The following is a 7,943-nucleotide window of genomic DNA, read 5'->3' on the forward strand; positions in this document are numbered from 1 at the left end:
TTTGTAGATAAAAGATGTCTCCCAAAAGAAAAGAAAGTGAAAGTGGATCAGCTTTTGTCCGTCTAATATAAAAGGCTAGAGTAAAGATGAGTTTAGAGAAATAAGCTGCTTGTAGATGGAACCACTTCATATGTGGGAGGTATGTATTACTGATCATATTATCATGAAAACACACATATAGTAAACTGATTTTGTGAATGAAGTTTTATACCAATTAGAAATTAATCATTCAAACAAGATATTGCATTTTACAATTAAGATTGATAGGTTTGAACTGATAAGATTGAGGGACCAAGTAGGTGGTATAGATACTCTGTTATGATTTAATGATGGTTTTGCTAATGTTTATGTGTCAAGTTTGGATAAAGGATTAAGTTTTTGGTGGCAATGTAAGCATTCAACAGTGATTGGACTGATTTTAAGGGTTCAATGGACTTTTTAAAGGTCTCTGAAGCCTTGCACTGCTACAAATAATAATGAAAATCAATATAGCTATTGCCCTAGTCCAAATTTATATGGTTGGGATGCTTGGGGTGATGATTATACAACGGAAGGTTCTTAAGATAATATCTACTAGGGAGAGGAGAGGTGTTGAAGACTATATATCAACTCAAACCTTATTAAAGAAGAAATATAGGGTAGCAAGAAACGTGTAACGAATCTGGCAGATGAAATTAACATGGAAAATAAAAAAATTGAATGAGTTGGAAAAATGAAAGTGTATCCAAAAATGAAAATACATCACTCGTTATTGAAAAGAAAAATGGTGAAGTGGACTAGAGCTGGACATTTTGCTAGGTAACTATGACTAATCAGTGTGGCCTGAATGATGACCCATAAAGCGCACGATTAGAACTCAAAGAAAGCAGCTTAGCGAGCACCGAGGGGTGGTAAGATGGTTAGTCAGGAACATAAATTAAACCAAGAAATCCTAAAGTAAAAATAAAGGATCAAGCCAAGGTGGCAATTTCTGAAGTTAAACTTGCATCCTAGGCCTTCTGCTTGTGGTTCTGGTCAGGTCAAAGGTAGTGGAAACAAAAAGGCATGGGATTTCTGCCCAACTTCAGACCTTTTTGTTTCCACTGCCATTGACCTGATCAGAACCATAAACAGAGGGCATGGAATGCAAGTTAGACTTCAGAAATTGGTGCCTTGGCTTCCCTTATTTTTACTTTAGAAGTTCTTGGTTTAAGTTTCGTTCCTAACTGACCATCTTAACAATCCTTGGTGCTCACCAAGCTGCTTTCTTGGAGTTCTGATCCTGCGGTTTGTGGCTCAACATTCGGACCACGCTAACTAGTCCCAGCTAACTAGCAAAGTGTCTAGCTTCAATCTGTTTTACCATTTTTCTTTTTAACAACGACTGATGGATTTTAATTTTTTGATACACTTTCACATCTGCAGCTAATTCAAATTTTTCACTTTTTAAGTCAATTTCATTGGCTAGATTAGCTAGAAGTTCCTTGATTGCTCCCCTGTGTTTCCTCTTTAACAAGATGTGAGTTGATATATGGTCCTCTTCACCCCCCCCCCCTTTCCCACTTAGGTATTTACTAAGCACCTTCTACTGTATAATACTCTCCTCGAGCAACTCATCTATATAAATTTAGATCCCCATCCCAGGCTCTACCCAAGCTCAGGACCGCCCTCCTTCTTCCCTCCCTGTCCTAGGCTCTGCCTGGGATTGGGACCGTCCCCTTCCCACCACCCAAGCTCTGCCCGGGACCAGGACCGCCCCCATCCCCGCTTCCCATTCTCATCCCAAGCCTTGAACTACGGAGGAGCAACCCATCCATATAAATTTAGATCAGAGGTATTTTTATTGGTTTTCCATTCTTGTCTACTGCATTGGGAGGCTTCGAAGGTCTTCTCAAAGTCCATTCCACCATTAAAATTAGTCCAATCACTATTAAATCTCTACAATGCCATCAAATATTAATCCTTCTCAGAACTTGACGCATAAACATGAGCAAAACTGTCATTAAATTGTAACAAGGTATCGACATTACCTTCTTAGGACCTACCTTATCATTTCGCACCTATCAAACTTAACTATAAAATGCAGGATTTTGTTTGAATGATAAATGCCTAATCGGTAAAAAATTGCATTTACAAAATCATTGTACTTTATGTGTGTTGTCACGATAACCTGATCAGTAATACATCTCCCACGCATGAAAGTGGATCCATCCATCTGCACGCATCTTATTGTTACTACCCCATCAATGTCAAACAATGTTTAATCATCAATTACCATTGTGAAGTAGTGTACAAAACTACAGAGGCTCAAAGGGTAACCATCTTCAATGTCAAAGCACTACATGCCCGTCAAGAAAAAAATAAGTGCTACGTATGTAATGCACCATGATCGTTGTAATAGTAAACTTCTGTTATTGTTTGATATGGACTTTGATAATTTTAATTCGTTGTTTAGTGATGTAAATGTTATTATTTATTATATAAAATATGTTTTTATTAACTTGTGCATCAATAAAAAGGGGTAAAACAGGAACTAACTTGTTGCAACAAATGGACATTGGTAGAAAGAACACAATACAGTTCATCAGATTGTGTTTAACCAACATATGATCAATGTGTTGCAACAGATGAGTAATCTGTTGGAAAAAGTCAAAATCCTCTTCTTGCAACAGATGGCACATCTGTTACAACAGATCTGCTGGAAGAACATAATACAATTCTTGTTACTAATGAGTGTTCTTCAAATAGATGACAAATCTGTTCAAAACTGACTAAAAACAGTTATTAATAAAAAAAAAATGGCTATTGAAAGGGTTAAAAGTCATGACTTTTTGATTATTTAATAAAATAAAACGGTTCATAAATAAATAATAAGAAAATAAATGATAAACAAAATTTAAAATCATAGAAAATGATTATTTAATTTTAATAACTGATGTTAATATTAAATAGGCAAAAAGTCATGACTTTTTACCTTTTTTGATTTTAAATATATATTTTTAATTTAAAAAATCAAGAAGTCACTAGTTTGGATTAATTAAGGTCTATGATTATTAAAAAAGAGGTGAACAATCGTGACTTTTTGTCTAACATATTCAAAACAGTCGATGAATCAAATTTTTCATTTGTTGCAACTAATAAATCAGATGTTAGAAGAAATCAAAACAACTCCTCCAACAGATGGTCCATCTGTCGCAACAGATAACTTATCTGCAATAGATGGCTCATCTGTTGCACACATAGACTATTTGTTGCAACAGATGATAAATCTGTTGTGACAGATGGGTTATCTGTTGCAACAACTCAATAAAAACAGTTATTATTAAAAGAAACAGTTATTTTAAAGGTGAGGAGTCTTCGATTATTTAACTGAGAAAAAAAGTTATTTAATTTTAATAACTAATTAATAATAAGAAGCTGAAAAATCATGACTTTTCACAATAATTAAAAAGTCACCACTTTGATTTAATTAAGTCATGACTAATAAAAAAGTCACCAGTTTGAATGTAATTAATAAAATAGAGGTGAACAGTCGTGACTTTTTGCCTAACACATTCAAACTCAATCCTCTATAAATAGGTCCCTCCTTACTCGTTCATTCTACTCCACTTTATTTATTTCTTGCATCTTCTCTTTCATATTACAACTTCAACTACTTCTCTTTAAAGAGCATATTCTTTTTCCGTTGAGATAAGTTTTTTTTTTATGTGTGTAAATCTACCAATTGGTAGTATACTTTGTATTACATTCTGACTTTTTTCTTTACTTTTGTGTTTACATTTTTTGTCAATCATGTGTGTTCTAGATATGTCTGAACCTGTTTGAGAGATTGCTGTTCCGTGCGACACCGTACGGAAACTTTAGAGGGAGGTTAATGAACTATAGTGGGAGTTGATCGAGGTGAGAGCAAGGATGCTCCGAGGATTCGCAGGCTGAGAAGGACCCAGCTGCTACCGGTTGACAATTCGCCGACTGAGAATAAAAATAATAATAATAATAATAATTATTATTATTATTATTATTAGGTTATGTTTTTTTCTTTTAGCGTATGTATTTTTTTTAATATCGAATCTACCTACCTAATGTATTTTATTTTTGTTTGATAAAAATATTTATGTTTGGTCGACTTTGATTTTTAATTCTTATTTAATTTTTATTTTGTCTATTTATTCTTCACAACATATCGACGGTTGAAGGTAAGGAATAATTTCGAATCCAGTAGCAATAGCAAGATTTTTGAGTTATTTCAACAGATGGAGCTGAAACAAATTGGTTATCTGTTGAAAGAACACAAATCAGTGGCAAGAACTATATTGTGTTGTTCCAATAAATTACCCATTTGTTGCAACAGATTGGTCATCTGTTGGAGGAACACATTCCAGTTTGATGAACTGTCTTGTGTTCTTCTAGCAAATATCCATTTGTTGCAACAAATGGGTAATCTGCTGAAAATAATTTTGTAGTCTGTTGTATTTAGTTCCTGTTTTACCTTATTTTATTAATGCACAAGTTAATAAAAAGATATTTTATATAATAAATAATAATATTTACATTCACAACAATGAGTTAAAAATATTAAGTCCATAACAAACAACAATACAAGTTTTACTATTACAACTATCATAGTGCATTATGATCCGGGCATGTAGTTCTTTTGTGGCCAGCATTCTTACATATGAAGCACTTATTTTTTCTTGATGAAAATGATTCTCTGACTCCACGCCTCCTCTTATATCGCTTTCTTTCTGATTTGATAGTACTTGGGTCAATATATGAAGGAGGTATTAATCTCTCAAAAACTCTACAGGAAGAAACTAAGATTCTTCAGGAAGCACCAGATTAATATCCTCACTATATGCCATTACATATCTTTTCATCGAATAATATGGAGATAAGTACTCATAAGTTTGAGTTCCATATTGTGCATCGTATTGGGCTTAAAGCGATGCCATAGCATGTGGATAGGGTATTTTGTCCAAGTCAAAAACTCTACATGTACAAGATCTTCTTCGAAGATCGACCGTGGCAACATCACCATAATCATCAATACTAAACTTGTAATCTGCTATTTGATAAGTAGATAACATATTCCCCAAACTGATGTTCGTTGATATTTGTTTTTCTTCTTCTAGAACAAATCTATTTCTTGTGTCCGCATAATACATATGCCTTTTGTGAAATAATTCAGCATACCTCTTATTTATTTCCTTAAACATCGCCACAATGGGAAATTCTCTTTCAATGTCAAATATTAAATTCAATGATTCAGCTATGTTTGACGTTATAATATTATACCTATACAAGAAAATCACTTAGTGAGACATCATACAGTAAGTATTACAAAGTTGTAACTCAGAAAAAATATTAAATTCATAAGAATATACCTATTTGTCGGACAAAATGCCCGAATCCATCTCTCGAAATCGACACGTTCAAGATGTTGCGCTGCTTTGGGATGCATATCCCTTATTTGATTGAAATGGTCAAAAAAATCAACACAATTATATGCTTTAACTGCTCTATAGAAATATCCACGACTCTTTCGTTGTGAAAGTTGTTTCAAATATTTTCTCCAAGATGCCTCATGCAACAACCAAAGTGAGCTGAGATGAAGAAAATTTAATCCATCTTTCGGACACTTGGATGCCTATCCGAAATTATACACAAATTTTTGGCATTGTCAACACAACTTCGAAATTGTTAAAAATAATATGCATATGAGGCATCACATTCCTTGTCCACTACACAAAAAGTGATAGGAAAGATATGACTCTTGACATCTTATGCTACCCCACTATCAAAAACTCTATTATACTTGCTCCTTAAAAAAGCCCCGTCGACGGCTATGACCTTTCTTAACTATTGAAAACCAAGAATCCAAGTACCATAGGATATAAAAAAGTACTTGAACCTTCCATTTTCATCAACATGCAACGCCGTCTTACTTTCGAGATTTGTGGACTCAAGCATGTAACAGTAGGCATCAAGGATTGCATATCTGTGCTCATGTGTCCCCCTAACCAAGTCCTTGGCAATCCCTATAGCCGTATAAATCTTCCAATAACTGACCATAATACCCAATTCTTTACGGAGTTGATTGTCCATATCAGCTCTAGAAGAGCCTTTACCATTGGGAAATCTATTTTGAAAATAACTACTGAGGACTTTTGTCGTGGCGTAGGAATTTTGGCTCGTAATTAGCTCCGAACCACATGTGTGACACTTTTGATAAACATTAATGACGAATCTGTTGGAACTTAAGTATTTCATATCCCTCAACCACCACTTGCAGTCCGAATTAGCACATCTAAAAAAAGACTTTGCTCTAATTAATCACCTTCTTTAGTTTGAAATCTTTTTTCAAGAAAGCAATAAAAAAAGAAATAGATAATTCAATCTTATCCTTGAATGACATTCCCTTGTTAAAACCAGTCTCGTTATCTTGACGATTTCTAGACTGTGTTGATTGAGAAGAACTGTCCACCATATTGCTCGCAATAACGGGCGTAGGTGTTTGATCATCATGTCCAGATCATCCAATTTATCATCAAACATGTCTTGTTGTTCTTCTTTTACATTCTGGTTCTCATTCTTCCTCAATTTTATAACCACATACACCTTTACAACCGGCCTAGTCGAATCACTCAGATAAGCATGTAATCGAACCTGATTGATTATCTTGAAAGATAATACCTTTTGATTTTCAAAGGAGTTGTTCATGTAGATGATGATAAGGTTTTTCGGTTGACAATTCAGTCCACAATAGCTAATGATTAAGTTCACAAAATCACCATACGAAATATCACTTTGGACTATAATAGCTATCGTTTTTAGCATTTCACCTTCCTTCCAACGCCAAAAATATCGATACCTCTTCTTGATCCATTCACCATAACAATCCACCCCTAGTGTTATTGATCCCTCCATTTGTGGTACCTAAATAAAGACATTTGTTAAAAAAAGTTAATAATGACATGATAGTAAAATTAAGGCAAAATGGTTTGATGGACCCTTGTACTTACATGTTTGTCATCTGGACTCTTGAACCCATTAAAAAGAAATATTTTAAACACTTTTTTGGTGAGTGTAACACACTCGCCCACATCAGCTGCCACGTCAGCTTCCATGTCATTTTTAGGTATTATATTAAATTCTATGTCAGTTTTGAAATTCTACATAAGAAATTAAATATTAAAAATAAATTTAATTAAATAATTTATTATTTACAAAAATAAAAAAACATACCCAATAACAACACAACACGTGTCATTCAGTAACAATGTGGCACGTTTACGTAATAATAATACGGTACCAAAAATGAAAAGCAAAAATCAGTTTTCCCCATTTTCCATCATCCTTTTCCCCCCCTTTCCCCATTAATTCCCAATCTACATGGCCGAGCTCAAAGAAACTTACGCATGTATACCTTCAACTGAATGAGGTCGGGATATTCTCATTTCGGGTGACCCGAAATCCAATTCAGTCCTTTATTGCAACGGCCGATCCGTTATTATCCGTTACCTTGATCGCCCCCTATATGTTGCTGTTTATGGGGAACATGCTTATCAAGCTACGATTGCTAAGTATTTACCTAATGGTGAGTAGATCGTTTTTACTAATGTTTTGGGTACGGGCTGGGGTGGGATGGGGGTGGCTGAACGGGGGATGGGGTGGGGTGGGGGTGGCTGAACGGGGGCTATGGTGGGGTGAGGGTGGCTGAACCGGGGGTTGGGGAAGTTTTTTTTTTAAAAAAATATATTATTATTTTAAAAAATATTTTTAAATTAAAAATGATAGAGGAAAAAAGGCCCTTTTTATTTCATTTTTTAATTTTAATATTATTTTTTTAAAATTATTTTAATATAAAATTGGCCCCCACTCGTAGGCACGCGCCTCGTCCTAGTCAGCCACTTTAATGCTACATAAGCCTGGTCAATGGTCAAAGGGTTTAAAATGTTACTTTT

This window comes from Capsicum annuum, chromosome 3, assembly GCF_002878395.1.
Source record: "Capsicum annuum cultivar UCD-10X-F1 chromosome 3, UCD10Xv1.1, whole genome shotgun sequence".
In the NCBI taxonomy this organism is placed as follows: domain Eukaryota; kingdom Viridiplantae; phylum Streptophyta; class Magnoliopsida; order Solanales; family Solanaceae; genus Capsicum; species Capsicum annuum.